General features: G+C 42.9%; 1 protein-coding gene and 1 long non-coding RNA gene across 7 annotated transcripts in view; one reads left to right on the top strand and one right to left on the bottom strand.

The window, feature by feature from the left end:
• The window catches only part of RIPOR2 (RHO family interacting cell polarization regulator 2), a 212,564-nt gene that overhangs the window by 161,318 nt on the left and 26,319 nt on the right, over positions 1-24,927 (bottom strand). The window lies entirely within an intron of this gene.
• Positions 4,908-15,363, top strand: LOC105748163 (uncharacterized). Of its 2 annotated transcripts, XR_004485146.2 has the most exons (4): positions 4,908-5,054; positions 6,371-6,599; positions 9,534-9,656; positions 13,890-15,363. It is a non-coding gene; the product is annotated as an uncharacterized LOC105748163 (long non-coding RNA). The 2 variants fall into 2 exon arrangements; XR_004485145.2 differs by lacking the exon at positions 13,890-15,363 and having other exon boundaries at positions 9,534-10,929.

Genomic DNA, 24,927 nt, shown 5'->3' with positions numbered 1-24,927 from the left:
CTCTTCTGATAGGTTGTCAAGAAAACCCAACGAAAAATGATTCTGTAGAAAAGATGTCATATATTGATTGATCTTACTACTTAGAAAAGTAGTTGAAAGCTATGCAAAGTACATTTACTGTTTTTTAAACATTTTGTTGTGATATAATTGATTGCATAGGTTCAATACTCAATACCTCTTTTTGTACTTACATAAATAAAACAGGCCAGGTACCACAAAACATACTATATCAGAAATAAAATTTTCAGTCTTAGTTTCTGCATACTTTTTCAGTCTTGGTTTCTGGATATTTTTTCACAGTGAGAGTGTTGGCTTACCTAAAAATTAATGATATTTGTGGTCAGATTGTAATATGTGCTTTTTTTAGACTATGTCTCAATGTGCTCAAAAGATAAAGGTCTTACCTTCTGGACCTGTCAGAGGACATGATGAAATCAACTTTAATAGGTGGATAGTTACACAAACATCACAAACAACGCTTCTGATAAGGAAGCACAAGAGCTAAATCAACAAATAAGAATTCAACACCAAAAGAGGAATCTTGACATTGCAAAGGCAATAGAGCAGATGAAAAAGATATGACGCCTGGATGTACAGAGCTTCATGTGGTCTCATGGTCTGGAGAAGCTGACAGCAGTCACAGCCCCGGGGCTTCTGAAAAGACTGGACTGATTGGACTCATGTTGATATGGGTGAATTGTTTAAAAGATGCTATTTCCATATCGTTTAATAGTGACGGTTTATAATAACATATCTGTATGATATGTTAGAACGGAAACAGTGAATATTCAGAGGATGACTTGTAATGTGCATTTGTTGCACTGTTGAGAAGATAAAGCTATGCCATAGAAGGAAAAAACCAAATAGGATGGATGAAACTCATAAGATGTGCTGAGTAAACGTAAATAGCTAGTAAGTAGAGCATGTATATGTTAAACATAGACAGAAAAGAGTGGACAAGCCAGGAGAATCCTAATATTCATGAAATAATAAATATACGTGAGACATATGAAGCACTAACAAGGAAACCCAAATACTCAGGATACAAAATATGCATGAACACTCAATGTTCCTAAGGCCTTAATTCGGCCAACCATTGGTGTCAGCCATCATGGCCAACACATTCTCTCTCCATGAACTACAAATAAAACTCATGGTTGTTCACTAACCTAATTAATGACCTAGTTAATGACAAGGGCATACTCGTCCCCATCCCTGTGTTTCTCTGAAAAGTGTGTGTCCTTAGCTCCAGACACCGTCTGCCTGTGGACCCTCTTGCTCAAGCTTCAGTTGTGGTTTTTACAAACGAAAGCATCAGTGGCGAAGGTTGGTGTGGCTGGGAGAGAAAGAGAGAGACAGAGAGAGAGAAAGAGAACAGATGAACTTTGCACAACCTATGATTCAGGCGCCATGGTCCTTCCACCCCATTTACATCCTGTTTTGGGTTACTACCACTTGCTTCTCCCTGTGTATTTTAAATTAATAACCCATGTGATTTGAGCATTTTAATTTGATCTGTGAGCCTTTCTGTTGTGTGACCTCTGGGATAGCTTGCCTGGTAGTGCCCTGGGAGGTACACACTGCATCACGGTAATTTTCCACAAGACAGATGGAATCCAGGATTCTGGAACCTTAACCAGCTGACTACTATGATCATGTCCCCCAGCTAGGTTCCCAAGGGACATCTGTGCACAGTGTCTGGGGGCATCTATGGAATCCTATGTGTGGATTTAGGCCCACGGAATTCACAGTGAAATCTGACCACGGGCTCCCAGTGTCCTGGGTCACTTGGAGCCATGAGTTCTTCTGCTTAGATTAGGTGTCCACCAAAACTAACTAAGTGGCATCCTTATCACCTGGGCCCATAACCAAACTTTAGCTCAAAGGATCAAGGGAAAAAAACAACAGACAGCATCCTGGAAACAATGGGTCAAGGGAAGAGTTACATGAACTAGTGTAATCTCACTCCTGGCCTCCCCATGTCCCTGATTTCTGGGATAAGAAAGGATTCCACAGAGAAATCTCACCATATGGACTCAGAGTTCCAATTCCTTTTGTGCTCACCATCACATTTTGAAAGCTCTGGCCCTTAGCACCAAGGCCCTGAGGGGTGGGGGTGGGAGGGGCAGGGGCAAGAGAGGGAGCCAAGCACTCCACCTGGTGGTCAGAATACTGTATTAACAGGTTTTTACTAAAAATTGGTTGCACTGAGTTATTTAAGCAACTGATAATGGTTTGTTTTCTCAAGGGCTCTGCAAATGGTCACAAGATAGAATACTATAGGAGACCCTTCCTTTGGAGGCCAGGTGGCCTGGGTGACCTCTAAAGGCCACTGTAAATCTTAGATCTTATGAATCTTTCATAATTTGTCTTGTCACAAATGCAAAAGACATTACAGGCAGTCCTCACTTTGCATGATTCCAATATGCACGAATTTCCATTTCCACGATTTAGTTAAGTAACACCAGTCCCTCAACTACACAGTTCCAATTTCAGTTCCTGCTGTATATTAACCATGAGTGATTGCATAGGTACAAACTTCGCTTACAGCTCCTCAGTCCACAAATCACTTATGGAAATGACAGATTTGCATTATGGTCTGTGACTGGTCATGTCAGACAGTTTGCACACAGACAGCAAAGTGTGTAGTTTTGTTGCCTCATTATCTCTCAGTGATAAAACCATGTGACGTTTTATCAAAATGTATAACTGAAAGAGGGAATTGGCCAATAAACAGAGAAACAAAAAGGGATAATGTGGTAAGTGAAATTCCAACTGAATGTAAGGCAAGTTATAGAAGTAATAAGTAACTGTGGGAATACTGTCACTGCAATGTTGTAGAGACTAGATATTCAGTCAGAGGAACTTTGGGAAGGAGAACTTACTGACATAAATGAAGGAGAGGATGAGGATGTCTCAGAAGAAGTGATACCGGCCAAAACTTCTCACTAAAAAAACTCTCAGAGAGATTTTATGACATTGAAATCACGAAGGACAAAATGTTGGAAGCCGATCCGTATTTAGAAAGGAGTATGACAATTTGCTAAGGTGTAGGAAAGATACTTGCTCCATATGGTATATTATACAGAAGTCAAGTACAGTTTAAATTGCTTTTGATAAGTTTTTTACAAAGAAATAAAACACGTTAATTCTCAGTATTTCTAACGTTTAAATTACAGTGTACCAGGGACTTCCCTGGTGGCACAGTGGTTAAGATTCTGCACTCCTAATGCAGGGGGCCAGGGTTCGATCCCTGGTCAGGGAACTAGATCCCACATGCATGCTGCAACTAAGAGTTCGCATGCCACAACTAAGGAGCCCAGCTGCCGTAACTAAGACCTGACACAACCAAATAAATAAGAAGAAAAATAAACTTGAAATTATAGTGTACCAAATATTAGTTTTGCAATTTTTTTCATTTTCCTATCTATTTATAACTGGCAGTAAAAGAGTCTTTAATGTTTTGACAAACATTTTTAAAGTTTATGGAACAATTTTCATTTTCCTATTGATTATTAAGATAGCTTTGCATGATTTCAGCTTACACAGTCATTTTTAGTCCTGCACAACCACACAAAGTGAGCACTGTCTGCAATCTTTAAAGCAGGGTTACAAACTCAAAGGCCTTCAAGAACCAGGAAGGTAAGGCAAATGAGGGAAGAAGGAAGGTAAAAGATGATATGTGACCACAAACCCCCTGGTCTTTGTGGGAAACGGTGGAGACCGTGCCCTAGGGAGCTTTATCCTGTCCAAGAAAGGCAGCCTCGACTCAACTCTATGGAGAGCCGAGCCGAGAGAAACGTTGGCCCAGGGTTGCCAGATCTTCTGATTCTGCAAGAGATGCCTGAAGTCTGGATTTATATGTGAAACCTCACAACTTTTAAACAAAGACAGTGTTTCAAACTTAAAACACGCTGTGAACCAAACAAACAAAATGGCATCAAGCGGTGGCCTTTATTTTAACATGCCTGCAATAGAACGGTGTCAGTGTTGGATGAAAGACAGCCATCAGAGGTTCGGTAGTAGGCAGGCTGGGAAGTCAGACGATTAAGAATTTTTGTTGGTTTTGTTGGCTGCTCGGCTTGCAGGATCTTAGTTTCCCCACCAGGGACTGAACCCGGGCCTCTGCAGTGGAAGTGCCAAGTCCTAACCACTGGACCACCGGGGAATTCCCCCACTTCCTTGTTTTATCTGTGGGCAGAGTGAACCTGAGATTCCCACCACTGCATCTCTGGAAGACAGTTCACTGCTTGAACCTGTGTAGGGCACCTGAAATGGAGAACTCATTATCACATTTGCTAGGTGTCCTGAAGAAGAAAGATTCTTAAAGGATAGGCAGTAGGAAGTTTTGCTGGGTATATGGAATAGAAAGCACATAAAATAAATGGCTGCTGCTGGGGTCACCCCAGTGAAGGGCGGCAGGGAGGGGGAGCCCCAAGGGGGCTGCCACAAGAGAAGATGGAACCACCGTCAGCGGTGAGGAGTCAGGGCACAGAGGCAAACTTCCTCTACTGTCTCATTGTGGATTTTCCCCCCAGTTCTATTTCATATTTATTAGGTCATGTACTGAGCCCCTGAACTGCTTCTGTTTGTCCACAGACTTGACAAATTACGGCTCAAATTATTTAATAAGACTAGAAGTTTTCAAATTGATTTTTATAACCATCCTTAGATACTGGAGGTAGATTAACCATCTGGAATTTCTATTTAGACATGTAACAGCAACTTCAGCTCAGACAAATGAGGACTCTGAGTTGGAAGAAATCCTAGAGGCCACTTAGCCGAAGCCTCAACCAAAGAAGGAATTTCCCTTTAAAACCCTTGGCTGGAGACCAGCAGGCTTCTGCTTGCAACACTCCTCCAAACTTGCTTCACCTTCAGTAAATACAGTCAGCAACTCACATATATACTTCCGACATCTAAGAACAAGACAGATGCTAAGGGTCTGACCACCTTCTCGCTCAACGAGAATAGAACATTTGCAGATGGAAGATTTGATGATAATATGACACAATTGCAAAAAGAAGATCTGGAGGACAAATGTGATTGCTCAGGTAAATATATCATTTTCAGTTTGAAAAGAATAACCACCTTATGAGGAATCATGAGTTTTGAGAACTGAAACCAATTTTTGGTGAAGGGTGAGCATATATAAACAAGGCCACAGTGCTTTTGGAGTCATTTTCTTTCTGTCTTTGACTCTACACCAAAGCATTGCTTCCTTTTAGAAATTATATTAACAGTGTTATAGAAAATTTAGGAAAAACATGCATAATCCTATATACAAATACACTTTTCCTTTTGCATCTTTCTTCCCAACCAATCTTTGTCTCAATACATACATAGTTGGACATGGCTGTCATCAAAGGGTTCATATTATTTGATTTTGAGGAAGATACTCTCTCTTTGTTCCTAAATACTCATTTCCCCATTTTTTTTTTTAATAAAACCCTGATCTTGCTTCCGAGTGGCAATGTGCCTGGTCCGAGGTAATGAATCAGATTTGGTAAACCAATTGTAATCATCCTGCTTCCCGTTTTTCCTTACAGCTAGGGGGTAATCTGTGAACCAGCTTTGGCAAAAGAGACATAGGGAATGCCTGCTGGGAGTGCTTCTGGGAACGTTCTCACTTTCATCATAAAAGGGAATTCCCTTATCCCTTCTTCCTATATTGATCAAAGACATGATGGCTAGAGCTTTGGCAGCCATCTTGTGACCAAGAGGAAAAGCTCAGGAGAATTACAGGGATGTTGGCTTTGAACCAACACTGAAATTGGATTTCTTGGTTTATGAGAAAAATAAATTCTATCTGAGCCACTGTGGTTAGGCTGTCTGTTACAACTGAATATAATTCTAGCTGATGAAAGCATTTTATTTCTACTTAATTTCTTAATTATTCTTTGCAATAGGTCATAACATTTCATTTTGTTGATATGCTATAATTTAACGACATTGTTTTATTGTTGAGGATATAGGTTGTTTTTAGTTATTTGATATTACAGACAACACTTCAACAAGCATCTTTGTGCATTTAGCTTTTTATTTTATCAATAATGTGTTAAAGGCTATGAGTATCTTGATGGTTCTTAAATTGCTTTTCTGAAGTATTATATAAATGTACAATGCCTCCAAGAGTATATAACTAAATTAATTTCACCATAATTTCATCAGCAATGGGTCTTGCCATTATTTTTTGGCTGAATTTTTTAGGTATGAGGTGCTACTTCAAGTTTGCTTTAATTAACAGCTCAGTTTTAATAGGAAGAAGTTAGTTATTTGTGTAAAATGGCTGAGAACTAGGCCAAAGCTGTCTGTGAATATGCAGGCATTTAGCCTCCCTGTCTGAATCATCTTCTCTTTTTATTATGAGCGCTGTGCTGGAGTGCAGGATCCCAGCCTTGATTGGCCTCTCAGCTCTGCCACGTGTCTTCCCTCTGAAGGGGATGCTCAGCCTGGAAGTGCACAGAGACCTTCCCTGGCACTCATTGTGGCTGCTGAGGAAGCCGGGGCCCCAGCAGCAGAATCTGCGGAAGAGGCAAAGGATGGTCTAAATGAGTCCATGAGGACGGAGGAGAACAGTTCCGGAGAAGAACCGTTTGGTAGGATCCCTCTATATCCTCAGCGGCAGCATGGGGGGTGGGTGGGACAAAGGGAAAGCAGCCCACGGGCAGGCAGGCAACTGGGGGGGAGGGAGGGGTCTGGGCAGCTACACCTGGTCTGGGAGCTGGTAATCCCTAAAGCCTAATCTACCCCCTTGTATGGTTTGTCATCTTCTAGACTCTCTGCCCAAGGAGGGTGAGCTAAGCAAGCTTGGGGGTGAGGGTTGCAGGGCCACAGTGCTGCACAACCCTAAGGGGCACTGCTCACACAGACTACAACACACGAGGCACCCCCTGCTCAGTTACAGCTATCAAGTATGACGAGGATGAGGTGATCGTGGTGGACTCACCTTCTCACATCACTTCTCTGCTTAGAAACCATCCCTGGCTCCTCTTGTCTCTACAGTCCAAACCCTGAACATAATGTCCTTCATGACGTGGCCCTACTGACTCCCCAGCTCTGAGCCACGTTCCCCTCTTCCCCACCACTTTTCCTGATTCCTTTAACATTGGACAGTCCAACCATGTTGATGTACTTGACACACCCAAACACCACCATTTACTCTCAACACCCAGCTTGGAGGTTGCCTTCTTCAGGAAGTCTTTCTTTCAGTGCCCCAGGGAAGAGCAAGCCACCTCCTCCCTTGTGAAGTACCCCCTGTGTGGCCCTGGCACGTTGCAGTTGCACAGACTTCTGTTCTAGCACTTACTGTATTGTATGTAGTTCACTTCGCTGTTGCACTGTGAGTTCCCTGCAAGACAGAGCCCTCAAACTTTTCAACTTTGTGTTTCTAGCACACAGCATAGTGCACAACCGGACGCAGTACACAACAGATGCTTGCTAAATTAATGACATTTTATGGGTCTAACTTGTTTTGGAATAGAACTCATTCTTCAGCTGCAATGGTATATATGATCAAGAGACTACAAATGTCCCTTCTTAGTCTCATTGTTTCAATTGCTGGATCACTAGCAAGGTTGAATTCCAGTGGTTCTCAAAGTTGGTTACTCATCAGATTCACCTGTGGAGCTTACAAACACCCCCCCCTCCCCCCAATAAGCACAGAACAATTAAATCAGAATCTCTGCTGGTAGGAGGCAGGCATTTGTGCTTTAAGGACCATCCCCCAGGTGATTCCAATATACAGCCTCACGCTGAGAACCACTAGCTTAAACAATCCTGAGCAGTTAGTTAAAAAAAGCTTTTCCTGTGTGCCCCCCATATAGTACAATATAAGTCCTGTGTTAGGCATTTGGAAGTGGGGTGGGAGGTGGAGTTTGCCCCTAAGGGCTGGAAGTGGGGTGGGAGGTGGAGTTTGCCCCTAAGGGCAGCCTCAGAATTTCTATATTAGTCATAGTACCTGCCCTGAAGAAACTGCATTCCTTACAGTTTCAAGAGACAATAGAATATGGTCTAAGATGGTATCTAAATTGTATGGTTTAGATTCGGGTTTCACAACAGTGATGTTTTGGGTTAGATAATTCTGTGTTGTGGGAGGCTGTCCTGTGCACAGTAGGATATTTAGAAACATCTTTCGGGCTGTATCCACTAGATGAACACCCCCATCTCCATCACCATTTATAAAAATCAAAAATGTCTTCAAACATGGCCAAATGTCCTCTGGGACTAAAATCATTCCTTATTGAGAACCACTGATTTTCATTTAGGCGTTGCAGTTGAGCGAGACCCAGATGATTGGTATGCACATTAAAGTGAGAGACAAGCACCATTCCAGAGCATTGCTTCTCAACGTGTGGCCCCGGGTCAGCAGCATCACCTAGGAACCTGTTGGACATCTATATTCTTGGGCCTCACCCCAGATGTACTGACCCCCAAACTCTGTTTTAATAAGTCCTCTGGGTGATCTTCACGCACGTTCAATTTTCAGGTGCACTACTAAATGGTCTAAAGAGGGATGGAAGATTGAATGCTTCGGAGCAATCAGAAAATTCTTAGGAGTAGAGCTTGATTGGGGGTTGGCCGGGAGGGCATTACAGGTGAAGGAAACAGCATTGGAGAAGGATTTTCAGATGTGTATTAGCCTTTACTCTGAAACTGCCAAATCCCTCATTTTCTCCCTTAATTTTTTTAAACTTCTTCAATCTGTTTGCTTTCTTGAATTTGGATTTAAAACCATTTCTCCTGCACTTTGTACTCTGTGATGTGTTCGTCAAGTTGTTCAAGTGATTCTTTGAGAACCTCAACAAAACAGAGGATCACTTGCAAAAACACAGGAGTGTGTTTTTGAAAAGTTGTGTGTAATCAAATATTTACCTTCAGACATATGTACAAATCACTACATATTTATAAATGTATTTCTCATTTACAGGGATTTTGTATTGTGGACCATTTTTATACAGTTAATAACAATCCCCTTAATTTCTACTTTTAGTGGATTTCAGATCTAATATCCCAAATTTATCCTCAAACCCGCAGCTAGAGTGAGATTTCTAAAAACCCCAATCCCTTCATTCTCTTACTTAAAGCCTTTCAGTGACTCCTTATGGGCCTCAGATAAAGTCCAAACTCATTATTTTTCACAAGACCTTTCACTACCTAGGCTTACTTTCTAGTCTCATCTATAGATTAAATTATGGGCAAAAAAAATCCACGATGAACAAAATATCAAAAATGTAGGTAGAGACAGGCTGTTGATGTTTGCTTAGTGACCTCTGTTATTTTGCGATGGGAATTCTAATCAGCCCAACCTTGGCCAGGGGAGGCGGTGTCATGAGGGTTGACAGTGGCCTGTGACCAGATTGGGCAATGTGGGACTTCATACGTAGACATGTTTTCTGACTGTAGAGATTTTATTAGCTTCTTCCACTTGATTCAACCTGTGGAGCATTTTGGGGTAAGTGCGTAGAAGGGTGCATATATACATACATACATACATATATATATATATATATTTTTTTTTTTTTTCGCTTCAGGCTCCAGTATGGCTGCACATGGCACTGAATCAGAGTATCACATCCTCCTATTTGATCTGGGAGATCCAATGAAGGCTGATCCGGGATCCCTGGGGACAGTAATATGCATGGTGGGGGGAGAAGGTCAGCTACCTTGCTCGGATTTTTAGCTCTAAGTGAACCTTGAACCACCCCCCACTGCCCCTCAGCCACACACCCCCCGCTTTGTCTTTGGGACCCAGCCTCCCAGACCATTTGCATAACCGCAACACCATGGTTTCTCCCAACTCTAGTCCTTTGCACAAGTTGCCTCTCATGCAGAGAAGGTTCTTACCGGTGTCTTTTTGCTGGGCGAACTTCTACTTTCACTTCACTCTTGATTAGAGGTTGCTTCCTCTAGAAACCCTTTCCTGACCCCCAAAGGCTGCAAGACTAGGTTAGGTGTCCTTCCTGTGGGCTCTGCAGCACGCTGCACGGACCACATGTACTTCATTCACGGCTCCCCCAGTGTAAGCGTTCACGCATCTCTCTCCTGAACTGGACTGTTAGGTCCTCAAGGGCAGGATTGTATCCTGTGTACTCTTATATCCCCTGAGCCTAGCCCAGTTCTGGACACAGAGTAAATGCTCAGTTAGCCGTTTATTAAATGACTAATTAAATGAATTAATACCTGGGTTGAGGGGCTTTGAATCTAAAATAAACACCACATTTCTTCCCCCAAAATTAAAAGTAGTTAGCAATGTCGCACTACATTGTATTGTTAAGTACAGTCAACCTTTGTTTTCTTCCAGTGCTCTTTTCTTCTCTGTTCTTTCTGGGGCTTTGCGTCTCTCTGTGGGAGAACAGCAGGCATCACCCAGGCACCTGGCGCTGAGCCTGGTGCGCTGAAGTCCAGGCACCGCACGCCTCCTGCATCAGCAGCAAAGAAACACTGGCCCTCAAACACCCTCATAGCAGTGCTTTCTCCAGAGAAAGACCCATGAGTCAGAGACATAGAACATGCTTTCTATAAAACCTGCATTAGGCATTATTTACCACTTCTGTAGAGGGGAACCAGTACAACATGTTCAGGAAAGGGGCTGCCAACCTCGGTTTTTTTTCAAATATAATTAAAGATGTTCCCTAGTGTTGGCTCACCTAGAATTCAATTAATTTTGAGCATGTGTGGGTGGGGAGGGGAGTGGGAGTTGGAGGAAGGTGGTGAAAAGGTACAAGCTTCCAGTTATAAGATAAATAAGTACTAGGGATGTAATGTACAACATGATAAATATAATTAACACTGCTGTGTGTTATATATGAAAGTTAAGACGGTAAATCCTGAGTTCTCATCACAAGGAAAAAATATGTTTTTTTCTATTCCTTTAATTTTGTATCTATATGAGATGACAAATGTTCACTAAACTTATTGTGGTAATCATTTCATGATGTATGAAAATCAAATCATTATGTCGTACACCTTAAACGTATACAGTGCTGTATGTCAGTTATATCTCAATGAAACCAGAAGGAAAAAATTTTGAGCATGTGCACATGTATACACAAATATGCACATATGTACATGTAAACCCATATATACACATGTGTATCTATAGATGCTTATATATGTACTTATGCATCTATGTATGTCTATGCATACATGTGTATATATAGCCATATATAGATACGCATATGTTCATATATAGTTATACAGATACAAAGATTATATACATATTTATAGTCTTGTAAAATTTTAATAATTTAGGTCAGGAGTCAGCAAACTTTTAACGTAAAGAGTCAGATGGGCTTTGTGGGCCACACCATCCTCTGATACAACTAGTATTCAACTCTGCCATTATACTGTGAAAACAGCCACAGACAGTACGTAAACATATGAGTTTGGCTGTGTTCCAATAAAACCTTATTTACAAAACAGGAGTGGGCTAGATTAGGCCCACTAGCCATAGTTTGCCAACCCTCTTCTTAGATTAGAGATATGATTGGAAAACTTAGTAAATGGCATTTAACACAAAATTATCTAAGGTTTTGATAACCATATAATGTAGTTATTATATTCTCATATTGAATACTATGACAAAGTACAAATTCTACGGATAAGAACATAAAGTGTGTTCTCTGGTTAGCAGAATTTAAATCCATAAAAACTATGAGAACAACTACTGTTAAAAAAGGATTTATCCAAAGCACAAGTATTCTCCATTTTTCGTCTTTAATAATTATAATAATGTTGTCCAGCATCAATACTTTAAAATGCTCTGTGAATCATCCATATTTCCTCATCCATTCAGCAAGCTCTCTGGAAGTGGATGCTTTTTGATTTCCTACATTTTCCATAGAAAACAAAATCTAGGGACTTCCCTGATGGTGCAGTGGGTAAGACTCCGAGCTCCCAATGCAGGGGGCCCGGGTTCAATCCTTGGTCAGGGAACTAGATCCCACATGCATGCTGCAACTAAGAAGTCTACATGCCGCAACTAAGAAGTCCACGTGCTGTAATTAAAAGATCCCGCATGCTGCAACTAAGACCTGGCGCAGCCAAAATAAATAAATAAATAAACATACCAAAAGAAAGAAAGAAAACAAAATCTATATTACATGTTTCCCCCCTACAAGTCCTGAAAGAACCTGCAATAGCAACAGTGTCCTTTAAAGGCAACCTAATCTTTTAGACATACGACATTTTACCCCTTTCTGGCTCACATTCAATTTTTGTCACACAATCTCTTGACCAGAATAAAAGCAAGGCACTTGGCTCTACTCAGCACAATATCAGTCAGGAACACCACATGTAGAAGTGACGGTGGGCACAGGAACCTCCCCTGTGTGCCTGGGGTGAACAAATGTCATGCAAGAAATGACTGAGCCTTGTCCAGTCTGAGAAAGATATAACAGCCATCCTGAAATGAGGTGTGTGGTTAATTGCACTTATAGCCAGCACTGCCTTTTGCAATTTACCAAAGATTCAAGTACAAAAGTGACTGAAGACAAGTTCACATGGATTACAGCTCCTGTGAATTTTTCTGTGGTCAAGACATGAACATTCAGAACGCTTTGCCATTTGCTGTTGTTTTCACTGAGCAGATTAGACTGTAGGGAGGAAAGACTGGGAACTCACTTCTTGACCTTTGAGGTAAGGTTGAGTCTTTAAAACATTCTAAATAATTTTTCCCAGAACATGCATTTCTAAATCACAATACTGATCATTTCTCAATTGAGGAACAAAATTAAGGGAATATATTTTGACTTCAGACTTGGAGAGTATCATTGCATAAGAGATACCTCAGTATTTATTTTTATGGAACTCTTCCCTCCACTCTTAGTCTACATAAACTATGAGTTTTCTTTTCTTTTTTTTTTTTTGCGGTACGCAGGCCTCTCACTCTTGTGGCCTCTCCCGTTGTGGAACACAGGCTCCGGACGCGCAGGCTCAGCAGCCATGGCTCACGGGCCCAGCCGCTCCGCAGCATGTAGGATCTTCCTGGACCGGGGCATGAACCCGTGTCCCCTGCATTGGCAGGCGGACTCTCAACCACTGCGCCACCAGGGAAGCCCAACTATGAGTTTATCAGAATTAACGTACCATAGTTACTATCATTGCCTTTAAAGGTAGTGTTACCTTTTATTCCAAGTCTAATTTTTTTATACCTTCAGTAGAAGGCATTCTTTCTCCAGTCTCAGATTTTTTTGAACATTTCTGATGTTTATTTGTTCAACCAGTATTTCTGAATTCATGTTAAATGTTAAAAATATTCTAATAAATCTGACCTCAGAGCAGTTATGGCCACTTGCCACTATTCTTTCATCTGCTAGGTCACTGTGAGAATAGATAAAAACTAGAAGCAGCTGCAGTTGTATCTTAAAAGTTCCAAGTATCAATAGACAGTAGTGCACTTCTTGGGGCTGTGAGCAACACACAGTGAAAAGGAGTAACTGAGTAGAACTAAGACAAGGGAAATCGGGGTCGTGATGTGTCCACTGTCTCAGCCTCCCATGACTTATAGATGATTTCTGAATATCTCAAAAAAGCAATATATCTGTCAAATAGCTAAAACCACAGTGATACTCAGACCCCAGGAAAAGAAAGATGGAAATTAAAATCGCACGGCTGATAGGATCTGGTTGTTGAATGATGGAGATGAAAAAGAAAGAATGAACTGGCTGGTGAGCACAGACAGGCTTTAGACAACCAAAGTCATGTAATTAAACACCACATAATCAGAGGCGAGCAGAAAGTCTCTTTATATCTCATAATACCTGCCTCTTGGTCCCAGCCCAGCATTTCCATATCAGTTCTATTTTGACGGGATAATAGCTTCTCCTTTATGTCCAACCACTCACCACTCATGCTGGGCTTTTCTCCACCTCCCTCCCCCGACCCAGGTTTTCTCCTGCCAAGAAGGGAGATAAGTGTCTGCAAACAACACTGGTTTGACAGTCATTTGCATCAGGAAAATTGCCTGCTTCCCTGCTCAAGCCGGCCAGAGAGCTCCCATCATGCAAGAGGCCACCCAGGTCCTGTTCTCCTCCCCCCACCAAGTGGAAGCCAAAAATTGAAGGATACCCTTTTAGAGTTTGCATGGACTGTTTTTGGAGAGAAGCCATGCCCACTTTGTGTTTGGCACCGTGTGTGTGTGTGTGTGTGTGTGTGTGTGTGTGTGTGTGTGTGAGAGAGAGAGAGAGAGAGACAGAGAGAGAGAGACAGAGAGACAGAGACATAGAGACAAAGACAGAGAGAGAATCTTCTGTCTTCAAAAGGAAACAAAATGTTTTCCAGTTCCTTCCTTAAGGTGCTTTAGTATTCTCACATTTTAATTTCTTCCTTTGGATTGGTATAATTACCATTCAAATCTGTTATACTCCAAAAATAAGCTAATTCCCCAAATCTATTCATACAGCCTACACACACACTCCGCTATTATCCATTCCATTATGTCCAACATCATGGTATTCATTCGTGAACTCTTCCACCCTTAAGCCATAGCTGATAGCTTTGCACAAGGAGAATTTCCCTGCTTATTTCCCCATTTGGTGCTAACAGGACCTGGAGTGCCTACTCCTACAGCTATTCCTTCACACGGTTCTGTTCACCAGAGGTTGATGGAGACCCTGGAATTCTCACCTGCAAAGGCTGAACCTGACTGGGTTGTCCCTAGACTCAGGCCAGGTTCCACCTCAATCAAAGCAGGTATTAGCTCACAGTGTTCATGTACCAGATTACAAATCAAACCCATTAGACAAAACTCCTCACTCATCTGTCAAGTGTCACAGAGCCACTGACCTGCACAGTTCTTTATATCATTTATACAACAATCATATTTTGTGCTCTCATTTTCCTACCTGTGCATGTGCAAAATATGCCTAAATAACCAGTGTTTCTAATTTTCCACTTGAAAGAAGCATAAGAAATCTATGTCTTATCTTAATAAATAGAAAAAAAAAAAATCCTTAACCATGAACAGAAAGTCAGAAAACAAGCCTCTGATAAGAGGAGATGAAGAAAGCATGCAGGACTAACTTAGCTTCTAGTAACTGTGACAGGGAATTTTAAAAATTCCAAGGGGGATTTCAAAACTAAAACCTCTATAAACATGTTTTTTCACCCATTGAAAAATATGCTATCATAGAGCTCTTCACCTGCTTCTCCTCTTAAATTTGGTATTTTCTTCATGGTTAGTGAACTCTGGGGTCCCAGCCCTTCCTTATACAATGTAGTGTTCCTACCAGGATGACTCACTAACCTGGTGCTATGATCTGAATGTTTGTGTCCCCTGAAATTCCTATGTTGAAATCCTAACTCCCCAATGAGATGGCATTAGAAAGTGGGGCCTCTGGGAGGTGCTTAGGCCACGAATAGGATTAGTGAAGAGATCCTCATCCCTTTTTCCATTTGAGAACACAAGAGGACACACTACCTGTGAACCAGGAAGTGGGCCCAAACCAGACATTGAATCTGCCGGCCCCTTGATCTTGGACTTTTCAGACTCCAGAACTGTGAGAAATAAATTTCTGTTGTTTATAAACCACACAGTCTATGGCATTTTGTTATAGCAGCTTGAACTAAGACACTTGTTTAAATGTTTTCAGATGATAAAAGCAACAGAACTTCAGAAAGTGAACAAAATGAAACTCTGTAATTCCATGCCCAACACAAAACTGCTTTAAGTTTTATATATTCCCTTCAAGACCTTTAAAATTTTGAATCCTCACTTTAAAATATTTCTATTAAACAAACGTGAGAACTAATTTTAGAAACCATCACAAAAAATCATAAAAGAAAAACAATTAGAATAATCTCTAATCCCTCCACCCAGAGATGAACATTGTTAATACGTATAAATCCAGTTTTTTCTCTTCATACACTAATGTATATTTTTAAATGGATTATTTCTCAATGCTCTTATGGCTCTGTTCTACCTTTATTCATTGGTTCATTCATTCAATAAACATTTATTGAGCACCTACTGGGTTGGCCAAAAAGTTCGTTTGGTTAGTGAATACGTTGTTCTATAAAGTTCTTCGTGAAAATGAAAAATACCTTTTATTTTTACTTAAAGATGAACGAACTTTTTGGCCAACCCAATACTACGTACCAGCCAGCACTTTATGGGGTAAAAATGAACTACAAAGGTGCCAGAGCCCCTCATGGTTCTCATGACATTTATAACCTAAAGAAGATAGATCTGAAAAATAATTACTAATTTCTCTTTGAGGACAAAATATTTGTCTATTGGCCTTAAAGTTTCATCTCCCTTTCAAACCTCTCCCACTATCTCATCCCCACAGATTCCAATCTCCTTCTACTTTTTGTGCATTCATACACCTGCGTCACAATCCAAATGAGAGGTGCCCTGGAACTCTCGGTTCCTTCTTGTACATTTCACACCCATGTCCTCCAAGGGCAGATGAGTCACTGAGTGTGGAGGCAGCTCTGTACAGCACGGATCGTACCACAAGTGGTCTTGCAAAAGTTTCTGTTTACACCTACAAAGCTATGAGAGTTCTGAGAATTCTACTGATAGGAAGGAGAGGCGTTTGGAAGAGGAAGTCAGAGCTGGTGGTCACAGCACAGCTATCAAAGAAGCTGGGCTAAGAAAGAGGAAACATTAATTCTCCTTTTAGGCTGCCAGGCAGCACTTTTCTTTGGGGAAAAACAAACAAATTGTGCCATGGCCGAGAGCCTAGAGGAACCGGAACCCATATGCTGTGTGGTACCGCTGCCCCAGGCCTTGTGGCCCTGGAATGGGATGCTGTGTGAGTCTCAGTGCCAGGTTCCGAGTGGGCCTCTTGCTCAGCCAGAAGATGGGACTGGTTCTCCTAGCCAAGGACTGGGAGCAATTATTTGATTCGCTTCACCCAAGTTTCTACCCTGATTTGGCTGTGGACACATGTAGTCTTTTTTTCTTTTTTTTTTTTTTTAATGTCTTCCTAATATTGCTGAGGAAAATGGCCAATATCTTATTCTTTACAATAGATGAAGAAAAGACTATTAAATGCAAAAGACCATGAACAGAGGATGTTCCATGTTTGCATGGTAAGCTGGACCTTATAGTCCACTTAGTCATGGTCTGTACCCCAGAGGACATCATTTATTTGATAACATTTGACTTTCCCTCTCTGTAGAAGGACTAAGCACAGAGGACCTTCTGATCCATTTTTGCATCCTCAGTACTGATGCAGGGCCTGGTCCATAGCAGGCACTCAACACTATGAAATTATGACAAATCCTTACTTGATAAACTGAGAATGTGACATGCCGAAAAATGTTAGCACGAATGGAGTGGGTTTCCACTCCATACATAAGCAGCAAGATATGATCAAATACATACAGAGTGAAGTAAATCAGAAAGAGAAGAACAAATACCGTACGCTAAGGCACATATATGGAATCTAAAAAACCGGTACGCAGGGCAGGAATAAAGACGCAGACTTACAGAACGGACTTGAGGACACAGTGGGGAAGGGGAAGCTGAGATGAAGTGAGAGAGTGGCATGGACATACATACACTACCAAGTGTAAAATAGATAGCTAGTGGGAAGCTGCTGCATAGCACAGGGAGATTAGCTCGGTGCTTTGTGACCACCTAGAGGGGTGGGATAGGGAGGATGGGAGGGAGATGGAAGAGGGAGGGGATATGGGGGTATATGTACACATATAGCTGATTCACTTTGTTATACAGCAGAAACTAACCCAACATTGTAAAGCAATTATACTCCAATAAAGATATATAAAAAAGATATGATCAAATAAAGTTTCACTTTATTTCCAAGGCAATTGTTTTCAGAATTATTATTTCATCCTCTTTTGCCTCTCTAAAAGCCCTCTGCTTTCTAAATGTATTTCTCTTCCCCACACACCTTTTACCCTTTGCCCCTTCTTCACTGCCCACTCCCTTCTCCCTTCCTGGTGATCCTGGCACCCCATGGCTTTAGCGTCCACCTCTCTGTCCGTGCTCCTAAATCTACGTCTATGCCCCGGCTTCTCTCCAGGGCCCCAGACCTGGTCTTCCAACTGCCTTGTAAGCATTTTCCACGCTGATGTCCTGGAGGGGCCTCAAATATAACTTACCACCAAATGAGCCCCTTACGTTCCCACCTGCTCCCACCCCACCTGCTCTGCCACCGCTATTTCCTGTTGTATTTAGTGGCATCACTTCAGGCAACCAAAGCTGGAAACACTGGCGATACCTCCTACTGGAATGTCAAACAGGGCTGTTTCTGCCTCATTTTTTATTGAGGTACCAAGACAGGTGTGGTAGGCTGAGTAACTTCCCCCCAAAGATGGCGGCATCCTAATCTCTAGAACCAGTGAATATGTTACCTTCCATGGCAAACAGGACTTCGTGGATGTGATTTAGTTAAGGATCTTGAGATGGGGAGTTTGCCATGGGTTATCCTGGTGGGTCCAATGTAATCACAAGGGCCTTTGTAAGAGAGGTCAGTCAGGGAAGGAGGGGAGAGGACAGAAGCAGAGCTTGGAATGATGCAACCCTGAGCCAACGTGGCTCTAGAAGTTGGAAAGAGCAAACAAACAAATAAAAAACCCAGACTCTTCTAGAATCCCCAGAAGGAATACAGTCTTTGATTTTAGCCCCATAAGACCCATTTCAGACTTCTGACCTGCAAAGCTGCAAGATAATACAATCATGTTGTTTTAAGTTTGTGGTAATTTGTTACAGCAACCATAGGAAACTAGTACAAGAGATTTCAAATAGCAAAGTGAGTGGGAGAGAGTTTTCCAAAGAAAGCATCCTCTCTGATGTCTGCTCCAAGGATCAAGTTGACAGAGATGGGTCAGGGTGCAGAGGGGATTTGGTGAGGAGATGGGCAAGGGGATAGCTCTAGGGGAGCTGTTGGCCTTTGTGGGTCTCCTCCCTTTCCCCCTTTTAGGGGAGGGGGTGGGTGCAACTTCCAACCACAGCCTGGTGGAAGGGGCTTCAAGTGTACCTACTGGAGAGCTTCAGGATGTGTTTCTTGCTGTTGGGACACACAGACGACTACTGCTTGATGCACCCCTGCAAAGGCTGAGGCTGACTGAGGTCAAGGGCTGAGGTCCGACCCCATCTGGGAAGTTGAGAGGGCCAGAGGGTATAGAAATCCAAGGGCAAGTGAAGGACTCAGGAGGACAGACTGGGAGGCTGAGGCAGGAGCTGCTGTGGGACCTTCCCTCCCAGAGACAGTGGCGACAAGGGGTGCGTTAGGGTTTCCCTGGGACCAGTGTGGGTCACCCGGGAGACAATGAAGGTGTGGGGTCGTTTGTCCAACAGGGTCACCTGGAGGGCAAGGCAGAGGGAGGAAAGTGGCTGGGATGCACTGCTGAACGCCTGCCCAGGGCTGAGGAAGGAGCGGAGTGCTGCAGAGACCGGCCAGCAGGGAATTCCTGAAGTGCTCCCGGTGAGCAGCTCAAACAGCCGAAGCCAAAGTAAGAGCTGCCCCAGCCCCTTGTCTCTTCCGAGTTCTGACTAGTCCATGAGACCGGACATTTTCATTCCCAAATTGAGCCTGTTCTGTAACTAAAAGTGACTAGAGAGCCTTTGTCCGAGCGTAACCAGAAAAGTCACGCAGGGGCTGCCTCGTCTTAGCCAGAAACAATGGGCCCCGTCCCCCCTCCCCGATAAAGTTCAAAGGGACAGTGGGAGAAAATAAAGTTGCTTTTTTTTGCGGTACGCGGGCCTCTCACTGTTGTGGCCTCTCCCGTTGCGGAGCACAGGCTCCGGAAGCACAGGCTCAGCGGCCATGGCTCACGGGCCCAGCCGCTCCGCGGCATGTGGGATCTTCCCGGACCGGGGCACGAACCCGTGTTCCCTGCATCGGCAGGCGGACTCTCAACCACTGCGCCACCAGGGAAGCCCTAAAGTTGCTTTTTGATACAAACCATGCCTCTTGCTTGTGCACTACCTGTCCCACCCGTGGATGTTCCTCGCTACTCTTGGCCAAGTCCCACGGCTCCCTGCCACGTTCCCCTCCCCACCTGCTCTCAGACCCTCCACTCCTTTATGTGCTACTCGGTCTCCCTGCCTTCATCTCCCCCCCTTCCAGTCCACCTTCACCACTGTGGCCTCTGCCATCCTCCCCAGCTCTCGATGACCCCGGCACGAGTTGCTCAGAACTTCCGGGCAGCTCCCGAATCTCGAGTGTAGAGAACGAGGTTCCAGCTGCTTTGTGTGGCCTTCAGGGTCCTTCACAATCCTGCTTCCTGTCACTCACACCTGTTCCTTGTCTTCTTGTTCCTGGGCCTGCCTGCCCCTCTCTGAACATATCATACACCCCAGTACATTTGCTCCTCCTCTTCTCTGGTCACCCCCTCCCCTAGCCCATCACACCCCACTCTCTGTGAAAGTCCTAAACCATCCATTGAAGGCCCAGTGGAAATGTCAGTTCCGCTATGAAGCCTTGGCCCGTCTTCCCGAGCAGAAGTGACCCTCCCTCTCTTCCTCCTTTGGGTCCCACCAGCACTTTATTCATTCCCAGTGCAGGGCACTGTGCTGGCTGCTGGGGTACCAGGTAGGTAAGACATGGCCTTTGTCCTGAGGACCTTCTGGATGCTCAGTCTACTGAGATGCTGATAAGCAGAGAGGTACAACCGACAGCAGCAGTGGTTGGGCGTGGTCCCTTAACCACGACCTGATTGTGTTACACTTTGTAATACACGATTACAAGATAACACACATCTCCTCCACTGTACGGTGAACCACTAGTCTGGTAAATTCCCAACGTCAAGGATCAGGTTTCAGGCCCCTTTGCCTCATCTAGAACAGTGCCCTCTAGGACATACAGTCCACATTCCACGAGGGTCAGTTTAACAGAAGTAAAAGATAAAAATTCTGTCTTTAATTTGTGTAGCGATTTATAGGCATCAAGGCACTTTTCATAAGCCCATCTAACTGACTTCGCCAGAACCGTGGTCTCTAGCATGACTCCTTTCAAAAAATCTTCTTCCCCAGGCCCCACCCCCATCGACACTGATGTAATTACTTGGTGTGGGCTCAGGCACTGATATTAAAAAAAAAAATCTTTTGGTGATTCTACCAGACAGCTAGGATGGAGAAGCTCTGCTCTCCAAGTGGTGCAGGTACTACCTCCACTTGGTGTATGGGAAAGTGGAAGCAGAGAGAGGTTAAATAATTTGCTTGAGCTCGTGTAGCTTCATAAGGATGGAATCAGGACAGAGATTCAGGATGGCTTCATCTCAGGGAAGGCAGCACAAATAGTGAATGGAGCTCTGATTAGTGTTCAGGGCCTTAGCTTAGAAAGCGCCAGCAACGTTGGCCTCATGGGGGGAAGGAGGCCATTAGCAGTAGGGAGCCCAAGGGGAAGCGCCGTTTACTAGGGCCAGTGTCCAAAACAAGGGAAGACCAGCTTCCTTGTGACAGGTCAGACACAATACAACATCCTTTACCGTGTGCTTCTTTGCCTATTGATCTTTATCTTTTTTTTAAAAATAAATTTATTTAGGTTTACGTTGGGTCTTTGTTGCTGTGCGCGGGCTTTCTCTAGTTGCGGCGAGCAGGGGCTACTCTTCGTGGTGGTGCGCAGGCTTCTCATTGCTGTGGCTTCTCTTATTGCAGACCACAGGCACCTATGGGCTTCAGTAGCTGTGGCTCGAAGGCTCTGGAGCGCAGGCTCAGTAGTTGTGGCGCACGGGCTTAGTTGCTCCGCGGCATGTGGGATCTTCCCGGACCAGGCCTCGAACCCGTGTCTCCTGCATTGGCAGGCCGATTCTTAACCACTGCACCACCAGGGAAGCCCCAATCTTCATCTTTATTAATGGTTTCTCTGAATTCACTTGCCCTCTTCCAGTGACTCAATCCTAGACACTCCAGCCTGAAGTGTTAATTTGGTTGATTAAACAAAAGGGATCTCTTAGAAGTCATCTTAAGACCCTGAAGGCCAAATTTCCCCAGAAACATTCACTTCTGCAAGATTCCAAGGTTCATGAAAATACCCATGAATTAGTAGGAAGTAGTTCCTCAGTTTTAACTTCAATTGAACTTTGTTCAAAACCATAAAACTCAAAGAAGAGTAAGAAACCATAAAGCTAGTCACCACTCAGATAGCCCCTAGGTTGTGAATAAGTTGAATTCCAAAAGTTTGTAAATCAGTTGTTTGGAATGCATATAGGCTTTCCTGCAGAAACCATCTTTGAACTAGTGGTAACATTCTCAGGCTCTCCCATAAAGTTTATCTCACGCAGGAGATAACCAAGATTATTAACAAAGAGGAGAATTCCAGAAATTCTCCATGAGTATTTTCTGGGAGAAAAGCAGACTAAAGAAGAGCTACAATTCCTGGGCTGGGGGTGGTGGAGGTGTTCAATTGTCTCCAAGCAAGTGAGAAGCCAAGAGCACACAGTCTTTTGCTGTTCAAGGCTGGATGAAAATGTCAGCAGAAATGATGATTACACAATTTACTATTTTATGCTGGGAACTGAGTGCACACACACACATACATGTACACACATGGATATGTGTATACACACAACCCTCCCACCCAGATGTATATACACATGTATACACACATACATATTTACATACACACACGAACATGGATTTAGGAGTCAAAAGAATCTCGCAGAGAGGAGCAGTTTCCCAGTACCCAGCCTTTGAATCTCTGGGTGAGATACCTGGAATGAGGCAGGGATGGCCAGGACTCCATGCACCACTGCCACATGACTTTGGATCTTTTATCTGAACTCTCAAATATCACATAATCATACAGCCACATTTTACTCTGCTCTTCTGCAAAGTAAAAGGTTATCAGGAAACGCCGTTGACCTATATTACACTATAATGCATGAGGTTAACTGCATGATATCATTCTGTATCACACTGAGGATCTGAGGAAAGCTTTTTTCCTTAGGATAAGATCTACAAGCACATTACATTTTCATATTTTGCACTCCTTAATAAAGCACAGCCTGAAGCATAAGTCACATGAAACAAGTTCTATAAACTATAAAACCAGACTTCATGCCCCTATCTTATATCGCATACAAAAACTAACTCAAAATGGGCCATAGGCCTAAATGTTAATGCAAAAAAACTCTTAAAAGGAAACTTAGGAGTAATTCTTTGTGACTCGGGATTAGGTAAAGGTTTCTTAGATATGACACTGAAAGCAAAAGTGACAAAAGTAGATAAATCAGACTTCATCAATTTAAAAACTTTTGTGCTTCAAAGGACATTTTTATGAAAACAAGAAGATGACCCTACAGAATGGGAGAAAATATTTGCAAATTATATATTTGACAAGGAAGTTGTTTCCAGAATATATAGAGAACTCTTGCAGCTAACAATAAGAAGACAAATAAGCTAATTTTAGAAGTGGGATGAAATTTGAATAGACATTTCTCCAAAGAAGATAAACAAATGGCCAATAAAAAGATGACATGAAAAGATAATTAAAGCCGTATGTCACTAGACAAATCCAAATCAAACCCACGATGAGATACTAGTTCACACCCACTAGGATGGTTAAACTAAAAAGGACAGACAATAACAAGTGTAGGTGAGGGTGTGGAGAAGTTGGAACCCTCAAACATACATTGCTATGCGAATGTAAAATGGTGCAGCCATCAGGGAAAACAATTTGGTAGTTCCTCAAAAAGTTAAATATGGAATTACCGTATGATCCAGCAATTCCACCCCAAGAGAAATGAAAACGTATGTACACACAAAGACTTGTACAGGAATTTGTACAAGTAGCAGAATTTTTCGTAATAACCAAAGTGAAAACAACTCAAATGTCCATCAACTTTAAAATGGATAAACATGAGGCGGTTTATCCATACAATGGAATATCATTTGGCCACAGAAAGGAAGTACTAACACATGTTACTACACAGGTGAACTTGACAACATCATGCTAAGTGAAAGAAGTCAGACACATATTGTATTATATGAAATGTCCAGAATATGCAAATCCATAGAGATAGAAAGCAGATTAGTGGCTTCCTAGGGCTACAGGAGGAGGAGGGGGAGGGAGAAATGAGGAGTGACTGCTAACGGGAAAGGAGTTTCTTTTGGGGGTGATGAAAATATTCTGCAATTAGTGGTGATGGCTGTACAACTTTGTGAATAGGCTAAAAATCACTGGATTGTCCATTTTAAAAGGACAAATTTTATGGTATGTGAATTACATCTCAATAAAGCTGTTAGAAAACCCCAGAATGCACAATCCCTGAATCCATAGAGGGGGAGGTCCGGGACCACCACTTATTCTCTTATCAACAGAGGGTGGTCTGATTAAGAAGCACTGCATTGCCAATCACTGGAAACCTTTTTTATTTATTTTTTGGCTGCGTTAGGTCTTCATTGCTGCGCGCGGGCTTTCTCTAGTTGCGGTGAGTGGGGGCTACTCTTCGTTGCGGTGCACCAGCTTCTCATTGCAGTGGCTTCTCTTGTTGCGGAGCACGGGCTCCAGGCTCGCTGGCTCAGTAGTTGTGGCTCACGGGCTGTAGAGCGCAGGCTCAGTAGTTGTGGCGCACAGGCTTAGTTGCTCTGCAGCATGTGGGATCTTCCCGGACCAGGGCTCGAACTCGTGTCCCCTGCATTGGCAGGCTGATTCCCAACCACTGCACCACCAGGGAAGCCCACACTGGAAACCTTTGATTTATTCCTCTCCTTTTGTTCAGAAAGGTGAGCATCTGCAGACAGCTCTCTGGCACAGAGTGAGGTGTTCCATCAGGATATGCAGAAAGAGCATCCCACCTACTGAATATCTGTCATCTATGTTCAGATTGCTTTTTCATTTTTCCTCTCCCTTTTTTTAAAAAAAAAAAATATTAAATAAGTACAGTTCCCCAATAGGAAGCTCTAACTTTTGATTGGATAATACTCAGGTCATATTCTCTGAAAGCTCAATGATTTTTCTCCTGGTAGAGTGGTTCTTCAATGGTGGTCTGAAGCCAGCAGGTGGTCCT

This window comes from Orcinus orca, chromosome 10, assembly GCF_937001465.1.
Source record: "Orcinus orca chromosome 10, mOrcOrc1.1, whole genome shotgun sequence".
Taxonomy (NCBI): domain Eukaryota; kingdom Metazoa; phylum Chordata; class Mammalia; order Artiodactyla; family Delphinidae; genus Orcinus; species Orcinus orca.
This window is presented reverse-complemented; position numbering and strand designations above follow the sequence as displayed.